The sequence below is a fragment of the Macaca mulatta genome, chromosome 3 (genome assembly GCF_049350105.2).
Source record: "Macaca mulatta isolate MMU2019108-1 chromosome 3, T2T-MMU8v2.0, whole genome shotgun sequence".
In the NCBI taxonomy this organism is placed as follows: Eukaryota; Metazoa; Chordata; class Mammalia; order Primates; family Cercopithecidae; genus Macaca; species Macaca mulatta.
The window spans coordinates 158,707,161-158,723,792 of NC_133408.1; the positions used below are offsets into that span (position 1 = coordinate 158,707,161).

The 16,632-nt window shown below is 35.6% G+C and overlaps 1 long non-coding RNA gene across 8 annotated transcripts in view; it reads left to right on the forward strand.

Annotated features, from left to right (window-relative positions):
- Window positions 1-16,632, forward strand: part of LOC106997627 (uncharacterized) — a 277,093-nt gene that overhangs the window by 53,419 nt on the left and 207,042 nt on the right. For 7 of the 8 annotated variants that reach the window (XR_013415935.1, XR_013415936.1, XR_013415939.1 and 4 more), the window contains exon 3: window positions 12,743-12,817. This is a non-coding gene — a long non-coding RNA (uncharacterized LOC106997627). Of the gene's footprint in view, window positions 1-12,742; window positions 12,818-15,984; window positions 16,465-16,632 lie in introns of those variants that run through there. The other variant, XR_013415937.1, reaches the window with a different exon arrangement.

Below are 16,632 nucleotides of genomic sequence, written 5' to 3' on the forward strand. Positions count from 1 at the left end.
CTCTGTATGCTAAGCGCGGGTCCCCTAGGTCCACTTTTTCTTTCTCTATACTTTGTCTCTGTGTCTCATTTCTTTTCTCAAGTCTCTCGTTCCACCTAACGAGAAATGCCCATAGATGTGGAGGGGCAGGCCACCCCTTCATTTACTGTGTGTAATGTGTAGGGTTTACAAGCATAATTGATTCTACCTTTATAAACCCCTGAAGTTTACAATAAATTATGTAAACCTCAGAAGAAATTATACTGGCTAAATACATAACCATTTGTGGGCTCTAAGTGGTGTTGAATGTTCTGTAAGTTGTACTTTATTACTGAATAAGGCTCATTAGAAATGATAAACTATTTTAAACAATTCAATTGATGAAGCATGTTTTTAATATGTGATTTTGTAGCTCCAATATAAATGAGTATTTCACATGAGGTCATTCAATGAATACTATTTTCCTCCTTTTTTTAGTTTCTGCATTTTTTCCACAAAGAGATACATGTGCTTGCTGGTGCAATACAGTTTGTTACAAAGAAGGACGGAAAGAATCATCCTCTAAAGTGAGAACAATTTTCCATAGGATTTAGCTTCTACTTAATTAAACTATGATTGCAAGTATATTACAAATTTATTTGTAAAGAAAACTCTCATTTCCTCTAGACAAGAAAATAGGTAGCCTTCTTTCAAGTAACTATGTTAAACAGAGTAGTTTGGAATTTTCTATATTTGAGAGCCAGTAGCAAAGGAAGTTCAATGTTGTCATTCAAGTCATTGGCAAACAAAAGGCAAATAATTTCTACAACAAGTCGTGGAAAATGTGGTCACCTCTGATTTCTTTCAGCATTCTCGTTGTAGAGATCTTTTGATCAGCTATATTCCTAGGTATTTTTTGTGGCTATTCTGAAGGGGATTGCATTCTTGATTAGGCTCTCAGCTTGCATGTTGTTTGTGTATAGAAATTTTACTAATTTTTGTGCACTGATTTTTTAAAATTTGTTTATATATATACTTTAATTCTCAAATACATATGCAAAATGTGCAGGTTTGTTACATAGGTATACATGGGCCATGGTGGTTTGCTGCACCTATCAACCCATCATCTACATTAGGTATTTCTCCTAATGCTATCCCTCCCCTTTTCCCCCCATCCCCCACAGACCCCAGTGTGTGACACTCCCCTGTCTATTCCCATATGTTCTCATTGTTCAATTCCCACTTGTGAGTGAGACAATGCGGTGTTTGGTTTTCTGTTCCTGTGTTAGTTTGCTGAGGATAATGGTTTCCAGCTTCATCCATGTCCCGGCAAAGGACATTAACTCATCCTTTTTTATGGCTGCATAGTACTCTGTGGTGTATATGTGCCACATTTTCTTAATCCAGTCAATCACTGATTGGAATTTGTGTTGGTTCCAAGTCTGTGATATTGTGTATAGTGCTGCAATCAACATACATGTGCATGTGCTTTATAGTAGAATGATTTATAGTCCTTTGAATATATACCCAGTAATGAAATTGCTGGGTCAAATGACATTTCTGGATCTAGATCCTTGAGGAATCACCACAGTCTTCCAGAATGGTTGAACTAATTTATACTCCCACCACAGTATAGAAGTGTTTCTGTTTCTCCACATCCTCTCCAGCATCTGTTGTTTCCTGACTTTTTAATGATCACCATTCTAACTGCCATGAGATGGTATCTCATTGTGGTTTTGATTTGCATTGCTCTAATGACCAGTGATGAAGAGGTTTTTTTCATATGTTTCTTGACTGCATAAATGTCTTCTTTTGAGATGTGTTTGTTCATACCCTTTCCCCTTTTCTTGATGGGGTTGTTCATTTTTTCTTGTAAATTTGTTTAAGTTCCTTGTAGATTCTGGATATTAGCCCTTTGTCAGATGGATAGATTGCAAACTTTTTCTCCAATTCTGTAGGTTACCTGTTCACTCTGATGTTCACAACATTGCATTGCAGGTATAAAGCCTATTTGATTGTGGTGGATTAGCTTTTTGATCTGCTGATGGATTTGGTTTGCTAGTATTTTGTTGAGGATTTTTGCATCTATGTTTATCAAGGATATTGGCCTGAAATTTTCTGTGTTTATTGTGTCTTTGCCAAGTTTTGCTATCACAGTGATACCAGATAGAATGAATTAGGAAAGAGTTCCTCCTCCTTTCTGTCATTTCTCTCTGTGCTATGTGCTCCCCTGCTGACCTAATAAATCCTGACATGGTTTCTTAGATGATCTGTCTGCATGGTCAACGTTCATTAGCCCTTCTGTTTCCTCCTCATGAGAGCTGTGCACATGAGCTGCTTGTAGTATGTCATCTTAACACCGCCCCCCACCTCTGTATGCATTAATAGTTTTTATAGCCATTCCTTTTCTACCCATCTATACAATGCTGCATTCTCCCCTTCTTATCACAGGCAAGGATCCCTAAATAGCACCTCGTTCCAGTCTTCATCTCAGTGTTCTCTTCTAAATAACTTTACCTGTGAAAGATCTAAGACAATAATATATTAATAAGGAACGAAGGAGAAAAACACAACAAATTAATTTTGCAGAAAAAATAAGAGAACATATTGTCATGGAAATTGAGAGAGTAAGAATGCAAGAAATAGAACATTTTGCCAAATGGTGACAAATGAAAAATAGGGTGAGGAATAAAAAATGTCCATTGGATAATTTACCTGGAGGTTTTGTGGACAAGCATAAAAATATTTTCAGTGAAATGGTGGTGGCAGAAGCCAGGTTGGCCTAAGTAGGATTGGGAAAGTCCAGAGGAAGAAGAATAATGAGCACAGATCACTCAGGAAGTCTGGCTGTGAATGAATCCTGTGAGATGGAGAGTATAGTCACATGAATTGGGGCAGGAATGAGTTTTATTTACTGAAGAGAGAAAGTGGACAACTTTAAAATGCCGAAGTGAAGGAACTGAGGAATGAGGAAGTCAAAGAGAGGGGAGTAGAACTTGTTCTTCATTGCATCTTCTACATCATAGAATGTGTCATGTACAGGCTTTAGTTGTGCTTATACCAAGTAGGTTCTTGATAAATGCCTGTTGAATGAATGAACATAAAGACATTCTCTTCATGTTAAACAGAAAAATTTCAGTAAAAAAAAAAAAAGTCCCACAGCAATGAATTGCAGAACTACAATTTGAATTCAGGTAGTCTGGCTCTTATCTTGGTTCGGTACCACAAAACATTGATCCTCAATAAGACAATGGAGATCACTGTAGATTTAATCATAGAAAAGTTGCATTATTTAAAAAATCTAGCCGGCAGGAGCCGGTGTGACTTCTTTGGCCCCCGCATTTGTGGACCGGAGAACATCACCCGAGAGTGCTGGCGCGACTTCCCTGGCCCCCCACACCCGAGGACCAGAGAACTTCACCCGAGAGTGTGTGCATATTTGCAAATAAAAGGGCTGCCACTTAAAAAAAAAAAAAAAATCTATTGAACTGATGTACGTTTTGAAGCCAGAGAAAACCTTTAAATGAAACTACAGCAATGAAGCAATTTATTTTATAGTTATTTTATTGATTAACAAAATATATGCCATCAAAATGTTAACAGCCTATGCATTTTTTTAAGGTAAAAAGCAATTATTAACAGCCCTGTGCTTTTTTTTTTATGGAAAAAAAGCAATTATTTACTTTCTTCAGGAGAGATCATTTGTATTTATTCCTAGAGGGTGTAGAATAAATCATAAAACTTTGAGTCTCTGTCAAAATGATATAAGCATTAACCCTATTTTTCTAACTCTCACACATACCTTATTCTAGTATGCACAGCTGCTAAATCATTATTCCCTACATGAGTAATAGGTGCCGATATTCTTACTGATTAATGAGGTATGGCTATATTTATAGTGGCTTCTGTATGGCAATTACACAACTATTGATGCTGTCAGGACAAGGGTGCTGTGTTGTGATAATGGGATATGGAAGTCCTGGTGATGAGGCTGCTTGTCCGTCCTTGTTCTCTAGCATAATTATCCCTGTGAAGATCTTTAGAACTCTTCTTGTATTGATCTCCATCCTCTTTCCTACATTCCCTGCTGTAATGATCCTCATTCTGCACACACAGGAAATATTGGGTAAGGAATATTTTCCTTTTATATTTGTCATACAGTATTTCATTTAGTGAATCAGATTCAGTTTTGCGCTCTCTGATTAAGAATGACAAACACAGCTGTTAAAAGAATCACTTTTTCATACGTATTTGGGGGACTATTTCTTGTTCTCCTAGTTTGGTGACCCTTACTAGTTTATTTGTAAAATATTTGGGGGCTTTATGATTGACTGTATAGAAAATAAATGTAGGGCCAGGCGCAGTGGCTCTCGCCTGTAATCCCAGCAATTTCAGAGGCTGCAGTGGATGGATCACTTGAAGGCAGAAATTCAAGAACAGCCTGGCCAACATGGCAAAACCCCATCTCTACTAAAAGTACAAAAATTAGCCAGGCATGGTACCACTGTACTCTAGCCTGGGTGACAGAGTGAGACTCTTATCTCAAAAAACAAAAACAAAAGAAAAGAAAACAAACAAACAAAAAAATATATAGAGAGAGAAAGAGCAGTATATATATATATATAAAACTGCTCAACATAATCTCTGAATTTGATGTCCTTGCCTTAAATGAGGATCTCTATAAATTTGACTGGCAGCACTTTCCATTTGGAGATTAAGAGTCTATGGAAGAGGAGGAGACAGGTAATTGTCATCACTGGGTAACGAATGAACACTTTTATGCCAAAAATGCATAGGGCTGTTAACATTTTGGTGGCATATATATATTTTATAAAATATATATATATATATATACTGAAAAAAATACATAAGAAGCAAATAACTTGGGACAAGGGGCCAGTAAGGTGTGCTTCATCAGTTTATTTTGTTTTGCCTTAAGTATATTTTGACTTAAACTCATTTTGACTTCCCCACAAGGCAACTGGGCTTGGTGTTTGATTTAATTTTTGTGCTCAGATTACTGAACTATAAAATAAAGGCCTATTAAGTATTCAACAACATACCTTGCACACAGTAGGTATATAAAATGTTCTGGTTATGTTTCAAGTTTTTGCTCACAAGATAGTTTATGCCCCTCAAAAGAGGGGAGTAGTAGAACTTGTTCTTCCTTGCATCTTCTACATCCTACAAATGTTCCTGTGTCGGCCTAAGTGGTGCCTTTTCCAAGTAGGTTCTTGATAGATGCCAGTTTAATGAATGAATATAGAGACACTCTCTTCATGTTATTTTGTTTTTCAGACAACTAAGGTTCAGGGCATCAATAATGTATTACATTTTCAATTTAAAAAGGAAAGGAAAACTGGTCTCTTTCTCTGACACTAATATTGTGGTTTTCTCTAATCAAAGTCACTTACGTTGCTTATAGTTAAATTTTATATTTGTTGATCTTAAGAAATGAATTTTCCATTTGTATGATAGTATTTCTGGAATGGTACTTCAGATACTTTACAGATTGTTGGTTATGTATTATGTGTATCTTACGTAATTAAGTGCCAGAGGAGATGCAGAGCCTCCTAGCTTATATTCTGGAGAAGGACATATTATAACTACACAAAGCAACAAGAGAAGTTGGGAGGTGCAAATGGCAGACTTGGGGTCAAGCATTGCTTTTCTCTTATTAACTATGTGCCCTTGAGGTCTTTTTTTTTTTTTTTTTTTTTTTTTTTTGAGGCAGAATCTTGCTGTGTTGCTCAGGCTGGAGTAAGGTGGTGCAATCTTGGCTCATTGCAAGCTCTACCTCCCAGGTTCATGCCATTCTCCTGCCTCAGCCTTCCGAGTAGCTGGGACTACAGGTGCCCGCAATCATGCCCGGCTAATATTTTGTATTTTTAGTAGAGATGGGGTTTCACTGTATTAGCCAGCATGGTCTCAATCTCCTGACCTCGTGATCTGTTTGCTTCGGCCTCCCAAAGTGCTGGAATTACAGGCGTTAGCCACTGCGCCCAGCCAACTTTCAGACTTCTGAGCTTCCTTTTCTCATCTCTACAATGACAACAACAATAATTCCGCAATCTGAAGTGGATTTAAATTTAAAGCAGATTTAAAGCTGAAATGAGAAAATAAGGTGATATCACCTTGAAAACTGCTAACCACTATTTATATTGTGCTTATACTGTGGTATAGACTGGCAATGCAATCTTGTTTTAAAGCTTTTAGAGCAGGGTGGAGCAGCATAAGACAGACTCTCAGACAAGTGGAACTTGGGAAAGAAAAGCAGGGCATATGCTGTGACGTCCCTGCCCTTCCAGAAGGTCATAATGTTACTGCCTAAAATACCCTGTGAAGAAGGTGGCCAAAATGTACTAGCTTCAAGTCTACTCCACGTGAGTGAGACAGGCAGGCTGTTGTTAGCATCATATTGAGAAATTCTGAAACATATTAACAATTAAACTTTAGAATAAAAAGAAGCAATCTAATCCAAGTATGTTTTGATGAAACATGGGTGAAAAGATGGCATGTGTTTCATACAGTTAGAAAGCTGAAGAAATAGAAGCGAATTTAGTCTTTGTATTACTGGCATCTAGGCTTGTAGCAGAAGCAGCAGCTGTTTCAGTCTGTGGGGGTCCCTCTAGGGCACTGGGATTCTACTTGGTATCCTAGTGAGCTCTTTCAACCCTGTGAGTTAATCATTTAATTCTAACCTGATCCTGGAAACCTGGCCCACTGCCTTTGACCAAACAACCATTACTTGGCAGTCATCGCTTGACTTTGCTGCCTGTTGGGCACTGTTCTGTGTTATATACTTTTGATGCTGTGGGCTTGGTTTGCCGACATACATACTGCTCAACATAATCTCTGAATTTGATGTCCTTGCCTTAAATGAGGATCTCTATAAATTTGGCTGGCAGCACTTTCCATTTGGAGATTAAGAGTCTATGGAAGAGGAGGAGACAGGTAATTGTCATCACTGGGTAACAAATGAACACTTTTAGGCCAAGCTAACAGTTCCCTTAGCACCATGTAAAGGCTCTGAGAAAAGCTGGCTAGGTAATGATGCAAGTCACTGCACCTGAGTAGATAGAATTTCCATGGCTTGTGAAATTATCTGAATTTCATTTAGTTTACAGAAATACTAGTTTAGTTTTATAGCTATTTCTAACTTACATATTTATTAAGCTTTTTTTTTTTTTAAGTTTTTGTGTTTACTGATATCTAAGGAGACTTTCTTGGACCTAGAAATCCACAAAGAAAAACAGAAATGTGCATGAGGGAAAAAAATCTTATATAGGAAAACCATTAGTTTGTTCTGTGAGTTAACTGGAGAAAGGTTATAGCATAGTGGTTACAAACTCTGAACCAGATTTTATGTGGATGAAACCTGGCTCTAGAACTCACGACCTGTGTGACTTTATCAAATTGCATAACCTTTAAAAAAAACTCTCCTCTCTTCATCCGTAAAATGATCATAAAAATAATTCCAAAGCCATGGGGTTATTGGGAAAATCTGAGCTCAGACAGGCTGGTGCCCAGCTTCCTTCCTCTCTGTTGTATGTGCTCCCCCACAGCCCTGAAGGATCCCGACATGGTTTCTCAGATGATCGACCTGCAGGGTTAGTGTTCGCCAGCCCTTTTGTGTCCTCTCCGTGAGAGCTGTGCACAGGTGCTCTTGAAAGAATGGCTATAATGAATAAATCAAGCATTGTGTACATCCAAAATTAATAAAATATCTATATTTTCAGGTGTATGTATTCCTATTTTGAATGTAGTGAAGAAATATGACTTCTTAAAAAAAGGATACGATATCTTTCTAGAAAGGCCTTAAATGATGGTACCTCAGAGAAGACTTTGAGGAGCCAAAAATTTTTAATGACTTCCTTTGTCAAGCAGCTTATTCATTTTATTTCTTTTTCATCTCTGTTAAGACGTTTGATGGTATCACATTATTGCTGAGACAAATCCTCCCACAAGTATAATACGTTCCTTTTATATAAAGAAGCATCACATCTCTTCATTTTTATTTATCACTTTTTTAAAAGTCTGTGTTGTTAAGTTACATTCTCTTTTGAACAGCTTTACCAGTGTCAGACTGTTTTCTATGCATAATAATGATGTAAGTTAGGTATAGACCAGGCAAGATTAGATAGTGGTGCTTTTCAAACTTTTCATCTAAAGTGCTGGTAATAAAACTTGTCTATCCACAGAGCTGGGATTTAATTTAGAATAGCTACCCTAAAGCCTCAAGATGTTTTGAAATTCCTATTTCAACCTAAAACAACACACAATGTATGTGTTCTTGTAAATAATATTTTCATTTGGATTTAACATATAGGTATTCAACATATAGATATTTAAATTACTTGGTCAAATTATTGATCTCTACCTCCAAAAGCTGGGATATAATCAATGCTTTATGAAGATAAGCTATGTTTATGCCGTGGCTTTGACAACCCTTAGCATAAGACTAAATATACAGGAGAAAAAACACACAATGAGTGAACTGTCTAAGGCTACTTTTCTTGTATCTCCTATCTTTCATTTGCTTCCTGTTGAATCTGCTGCTACTGTGGTATTCCATTCCTGCTTGTTCATTCTCTGCAGTGACCACCTTCCATACCTAGCCTTTCCGTTTCTCCTAATACTGACAGTTCATAACACTGATGTCACCTAAAGGAAAGAGGATGCTAACCAACCAGTGAATGTTGAAGTGTTTAAAACTCAATGTCCATTTGAACTATTAAACCACTCAGTGGTATTTACATTTTCAAAGAAAGTTGCTAAAGCCAGTCTTATATATAAATGCAAATTTCACCTTGAGTATTTCAATCTACTAAATATGATAACTGTGTGTTTTATGGGTGCTATGGTTTGAATGTTTATTACTTCAAAAAACTCACGTAGAAATAAGATGGGGGCTTTAAGAGGTGATTGGATCATGAGAGCTTCATCCTTATGAATTTATTAATTTATACACAGATTAATGGGTTATCACAGAAGTAGAATTAGTGGTTTTATAAGAGAAGAAACAGAGACCTGGGCTAGCATGTATATCTCTCTTGCCATGTGATGCTCTGTGCCACCTTTGGACTCTGCAGAGTCGTCACCAGCAAGAAGACCGTCACTAGATGTTCCCCATTGACCTTGAACTTCCCAGCCTCTAGAACTGTAAGAAATAAATTTCTTTTCTTTATAAATGACAAAGTTTTGGGTATTCTGTTTTAAGCAACAGAAAACCAATGAAGATAGAAAATTGGTACTGGGAGTGGGATGTTGCTGATAATAAACACCTCAAAGTGTCAGAGCAGTTTTAGGACTGGGTAACGGGCAGAGGTGGGGATAATTGCAGAAGTGGGATAGAAAAGTTCTAGACTCTAAATAGGTCTTAGAAGATGATAAAGACTGGGAAAGTTTAGAACTCCTTAGAGCTTGATTAACTAGTCATGACCAGAGCACTAATAAAAATATAAACAGTAAAAGTTATTCTGACAAGGATTCAGATAAACTGAGGAAAAAATAAAGGACATTTTCTAGCAACTAAAGTAAAGGCTATTCTTGTTATAAGTTGACAATTAACTTGACTGAACTGTGTCCATGCCCAAGGGCTTTGTGGAAGGTCTAACTTGTGCATGGGGAACTAGGGTATCTTGCAGAAGGAATTTCTAAACAAAATGTAGAAGGAGCTGCATGGTTACTTTTGGCCACTTACTGAGATTTGAGAACAAAAGAATAATTTAAAGACATAATTTGTAATCAAAAGGGAAGCAGAGCAAAGACATTTGGAAAACTCTCATCCTGACCATGAGAGTGAAAAATTATGTTTAGGAGAGAAAACGAAGGTTGTAGCACAGTGACATTTTGGTGAAGAGATTAGCAGATTAACATAAATAGAAGGGAGCCAGATGCTATTTCTCAAGAAAATGGAAGACCCAGAAAGCATTTTATAAATCTTCTAGACTCCCCTGGGAAAGCTTCAGGCACTGAACTGTAACCTGTATGGGCAGCCATATGAGTTGCACCCAGTAAAGGAATAGAGATTGGGCTGACTGAGACCTTGGGGGCCAAATTCCCATACCATTCTGTCCAGGAGGTAGTACATGGAGTCAAAAGCTATTATTTTCCAGCTATAAGATTTAATGCCTGTCCTTCTGGGTTCCAGGCTTTCTCTCTTTTTGCCTATTTCTCCCTTTTGAAATGGGAATATCTTTTGTATGCTTGTTCTACCAATGTATACTGGGAATAGATAACTTGCTTTAATTACACAGATTAAAGATGAGATAAGGTACACAGATGAGACTGTGAATTTCGGACTTTTGATTTGGTGCTGGAATTAATTGAGACACTGGGGCAATGAGGATTGAATAAATGTATTTGCATGTGAAAAGATTATGAGTTTGGGGTGGCTGCGGCAGAATGCTATAGATGAGTGTTACCTCAAAAACTCATGTTGAAATTTAATCCCTAGTGTGGTAATATTGAGAGATGGGGCTTTTAAGAGGTGATTGGGTTATGAATGAATTCATCTGTTCATGGATTAATAAATAATGGAGAAATGTTGGGCAAACCACCATGGCACACATTTACCTATGTAAGAAAACTGCACATTCTGCACATGTATCCCAGAACGTAAAATAAAATTAAAAAAATAAAACAAATAATGGAAAAATGGATTATCATAGGAGTGGCATTAGTGGCTTTATCAGAGAATAAAGAGGTGCCTGATTTAGCACACTCAGTCCCCTCTATGTGATACCCTGAGCCACCTCTCAACTGTGCAGAGTTCCTATCAGCAAGAAGGCCCTCACCAGATATGCCCCTTAACTTCGACCTTTCCAGTCTCCAAAACTATAAAAGTAAAATTTATTTATAAATTATCCTGCTTTAGGTACTCTATTATAAACAACAGAAAATTGCTTAAGACATTAGTGAAGCAGGTATATAAGCCCAGCTTCCCATGTCCATCTATCCTACACCCATTGCCTGCTCTCTCTCCCCTTTTACCCACATACCTCCCTGCTTTGCTTTCATATTAACTGAAGACTGTACTGCAGAGGTATAGCTGTACACAGAAATTGAATTTCATTACTTTCACAAGTAAATGGAAATAAAGGAACTCTCTGAAGATTAGCTCCAAGATAAGTGTTTATAGCTGTGCAAAGACTATTTTTGGTAAGAAAAATGAACAATTCAAATTCAAAGGAAGTTAATAATTATTTCCCTATAACCTTCTCCAAAAATTTAGTAGGAAATTAAGTAGCATTATGAATACAGTTATTCCTGATTGAGATAATCTTTGTTGGACACTAGAAATATTCAAAATAGAAGGAAGTGATTTTGACTACCTGAGGGACGTGATGATCACTGGTATGATTTTGCTAATATAATTATCATGATATTTTAAAAGTGTCTGCAAGTGTTTTGAATAGTTCCCAAATATCAAAACTTAGAGGTAGAGATGTATAATTTTTAAATGCCTCTTTTAATATTTTCCAGGAACTGCTATTGTTTGTCAAATAAGCGTTATTTTTCCCAAATCACCCCAAGCAAAACCACCTAGCCACAGCATTCTTCCGGGCTACTATGGTGCTTATTTTTGTTTCATTCAGAAATTGTTTATCTGGGCTCAATTGCAATCTGTATCACTGTGTGTGTTGTTAATCTATCAAATCATGAATTTTCTTCTTATTTTAATTGTTATTTTCTGAGGAGGTTTGCATTGTATAACAACAAATTTGTAAAACTTATTTCTGCATATTCTTTATCACTTTAATGTTTAAAAACAAAGTCTGGGTTCAAACTGAGAGTTTATTTAGGTAGGATAAAGGTTATATAAATAAAAATTTATTGCGAATTGATATATTATTCATCACAATATGTTAATATAGAGATGGTGAAATCGCATTTTTAAAAAATTTTGTTTTTTGTTGTGAGTCCTGCGTTTAAATAAAACAAATAATTTATCATTTAATTACTCAAGTTTTGGTGGATATGTAGCACAGAAACTGGCATAAATTAGGTCAATCTGTATATATTTTGTTTAAAAGTAGTCATGAGCTGTAAAAATTTCAATTATATGAATTTGAAAGCAAGTGTTTTTTCCTAAATTGTTCATGTTAAAGAGCCCTAAGAGCAAAAGGAAAGTAAAATAAGGTCGGGTTAAAGATGAAAATAGTTGAATTCTAAAATATTCTACAGCGAAGTTCTGTGATTGTGCAGTTTCAGAAATATCAGAACATTGTCATTTGTTTTGTTTTTGATGATGTTTTGCTTGCTTTAAAACTGCTTAAAATCTCAGCACTCAAAAGTACAGTATTTCTGTTGAAAGTTTGCTTTTCAATTTTATTTCTTATTGTTTATGTTACATAGATGTTTTCAAGGGTATGTTATTCTCCTAAGTTACATTTTGTAATTCTCAACATGGTATCAACGTAATGGATCTTCAGTTTTTATTTTCTCCCCGTAAAAGACGTTTAAAATAATTTAGTTTGAATCTCATAAATTTAACTTTTCCAGTTTCACCTGTATTTAAATTCTCTAGGAAATGATAATTTATAAGTTTAAAAATACTGCTCCTTTTCATGTTTGTTTCATAAATGCATTTTGTTCAGGTTTCATAGCTTGACTATTTTCATAATCATATTAGCAAGAACTGAGACACCAAAACTCTGTATTTTAATTTTTTAAAGTAGGAAAAAAAATGTATTTTCATGCAGAGTAGATTTTATTTGCTTATACTAGGCTTCAGAAACTAAAATAAACATATCACTGATTTTGTGTCATTTTCTTCTAGACAAGAAAGCAGAGAGCAATTAACACGGCAAGAAGGTTTAAAAGTTACTCTTCAAACAAGAAAACGAGTCATAAGGTAAGAGGCTTAATTTCTAATGAATAAGCACATGTCTGCATCCTGTAACGTTTTATTTTCAAAATTTAAAGTTATTATGATGATTTGAGAACTACTATTTTTCACTAATATGCCTAAAGATTTTGTGATATCTTGCTTTTCTAAAATTATTTCAAATGTGACCACAATTTAAATTGCAGTTCATATACAATTTAGATGCAATTTAAATTATGACCACATTTGAAATAATTTTAGAAAAGCAAGGTGTGTGTGTGTATATATATATATATATATATTTGATCTCTATATATACATTGTTGTATATATATACCTTGTGCTATATATATATACACCTTGCTATATATACTCTATTTATCTATCTATCTATCTATCTATCTATCTATCTATCTATCTATCTATCTATCTGGTATCTGTGTGTGTATACATACACATATAGAGAGATTCGTGTGTTGCTTAATGATTGGAATGTATTCTGAGAAATGCATTCTTAGGCAATTTCACCATCGTGTGAACATCATAGAGTGTACTTACACAAATCTAGGTGGTATAGCCTACTACATACCTAAGGCTGTATGGTATAGCCTACTGTTTTTTTGGCTAAAAACCTGTACAGCATGCTATTATACTGAATTCTGTAGGCAATTGTAACACAATGGTATTTGTGTACCTAAATATATTTAAACATAGAAAAGGTAGAGGAAAAATATGATGTAAGAAATAAAAAGCAGTATACCTGTATAGGGCACTTAACCATAAATAAAGCTTACAGGGCTGGAAGTTGCTCTGGATGTGAGTGGTAAGTGAATGGAAAGGGGGAGGACATCAATGTACACTACTGTAGACTTTATGAACACTGAACACTTAGGCTACATTACATTTAAACAAACATGATTTTTCTTCAAAAATAAACTTACTGTAACTTTTTCCTTTGTAAACTTTTTCAACTTTTTGAGTCTTTTGTAATGATTCTTAGCTTAAAATACAAACACATCATACATTGTCTAAAAATATTTTCTTCATTTATATTATTCTGTAAGCTTTTAACATTTTTAATATTTTTAGTTTTCTAATTTTAAAACTTTTTTGTTAAAAACTAAGACAAACACACACATTAGCCTAAGCCTACAAAGGATCAAGATCATCAATCCCTGTCTTCCACCTCCATATCTTGTCCCACTAGACAGTCTTCAGGGGCAATAACATGCATGTCATCTTCTGTGATAACAATTCTTTCCTCTGGAAAACCTCCTGAAGGACCTGTCTGAGGCACTTAAGAGGTGTCACTTTTTCTTTCAGAAAAATATCGATTGTGGTTTGCTTGATTTTTTTTTTTTTTCTATCATAGATTTGCTTATAAGCAGATAATACTTCACGAATATTCCTCTCTATTAATGAAAACATTTTGATGTTGGGGTCCATGTTTTTACACTTTTTAAGGAGCTTGTTGAGGTCTGTAAAAGCTCCTGCTAAACCCTTCACTGTGAATATTCATGGAGGGTGTTCTTTATCTTCTCCTGCAGTTTTCACTTCTCTTGCCTCTTCTTCAGCAGTTGCATTCTTTTATCAGTTTCAACAACTCCTTACTAGTAATTTCCTCAGGAACCACCTGTAGAAATTCCTCAATGTCATCCTCATCCACACCAGGCTAAAGTTGTTTTCCATTTTAACCACAGTCTTGTTAATGTTTGCAACCTTCGCATCCTTGACAAATCCTTCAAATTCATGGACAAACCTCTTAAGTATCTTTTACCAGATGCCATTCATATACTCCTCGGTAACATCAATCCAAGCCCAAAGAAGTTTCTTAATACAGTCATAGAAGTTGTAATCCTTCCAAGATTTCATGTGTGTTCTCAGAATCTTCCTCAATTGCCTCAATACCCAGGGCAAAGGTCCGCCTCAGGTAGTAGGCCTTAAAAGCTGCTATACTTCCTTCTTTCTGTAACCAAGTAGTTTAGCTTCAAAATGTTCTTTAAAACATTTTTTTTTCCTTTTTAACTTTCAGCCTTGAAACATATGTTTGAAACTCTTTGTTTCTCTCCCTTTCCCACCAGATACTCCCTTGCATGATGCACATTTATCTGATTATATGCTCACTTAGAAATTCTGGGGGCTAATTTGAAACAGACCAGGCATAGTCAACTAGCTGTAGAATTTTCCTGCTTAGGGGGAGTTATGAACAGTTACTCCACCACTACCAAGTCGAAGTCATGATGACACAAACAGGAGCTCTGGATAGGCAATTACTCAAGATAACCATTGGAACAAGACACGCAGACCTGCACCCTCCTGCACCACTCCCACATATTTCCACACCAAGTTTTCCTTCTTAAACCTTCTCAGTAAGCTCATAAGGCTGAGATAGTTTCTTGGAGATGTCAGCCCAGCCATCTCACATCTGCTATCATTTTGTCAAAGCTTCTTTCTTTTTACTAATCCTTGCTTCTCATGTTTTCGGCCTCTGAGCTGCAAGCAGCCAGACTTGAAAGGGTTACAACCCATTGTCTGGATCAAAGAGGTGGTGCTTGAAGAAAGACACACTACTTTGATATTGGGATAATGATCATCAATGAAAGAAGAATGTGCAGCAGCATTGCTAACAATAAACAAAATCTTGAAAGATAAGTTATTCTCCAAAGAGTATTTCTCTATTTTGCTGGCATAGGAAATTTAGGAGGGCATCTTGGAAGAGGAGCTCGCCATTCATGACTGCTTATTGGTCCTGGAGTATACTGGCAGTGTGTTTACTGATATTCTCAAAGATCCTGGAATTCTCACTGTGTCAGATCACAAAGAGATGCAATTTATAGTCACAACATTGCCCCCAAGGCAGACTTATCTTGTCCTTAAAGACTTTGAAACCCAACATTTATTTGCCTCTTTTTGGATGAAAGTCTTTTCAGGATATTATTTCTAGGAGAGTTAAGTTAAACATCTGCATCTTGTCTTCAATCCAGACCCACAGAAGTTTATCCATATCTGATAAAGGCCTGCCCAAATTTTTGTTGGTCTAGTTTCTTCAATAAAGCAGATCTTTTAACAGCTTATGTCACCTCATTCTTCATGACTGTAGCTATGGTGGAATGGGACATGCTTGACTGATGAACAATAACCGTCACTGATTTTCCAGTTTCCTAGTCCTTAATCACTTTTAATTTTGTTTCCAGTTCAATCACTTGATGTGGCTTCTTACTGGCAACATTAACAGTGGACTTTGTATGCTAAGGGTCATGATGAACAAAATACCAAGAGATTAAATCAAGCACAGAGAAACTGATGCAGTCAGAAGATATGGTAGTCCAAGATGTATGAGGCTGCTGCAAGCCTAATACAACATACAGTTTATAGTAAATGTATTAATGTTAATAAATAATAAACTATCAAATAAAATTACAGTATAGTAAACACATAAACCATTATCATAGTTGTTTACTATCAATATCAAGTATTATGTACTTAAATATATTATGTACACATAATTGTATGTGCCAGACTTTTATATGACTGGTGGTGCTGTAGGTGTTTTTATAGCAGTATCGCTACAAATACGTAAGTAGATATAGACACATATTTAAGATGAGAATTATACATACACAATGAGAGCATATCTATTTTGTATTCCCAAATCGAGCTAATCTTCAAATACAAACTACGTCTCATATATATTTCATATATATAAGCTATAGTCTAAATATATTATTTATATATAAATATGTTATACATATTAATATATATTAATATACTATTGATACATATGTCTATATATAAATATATGATGTTTATGTTATTGATACATATGTCTATAAATATATGAT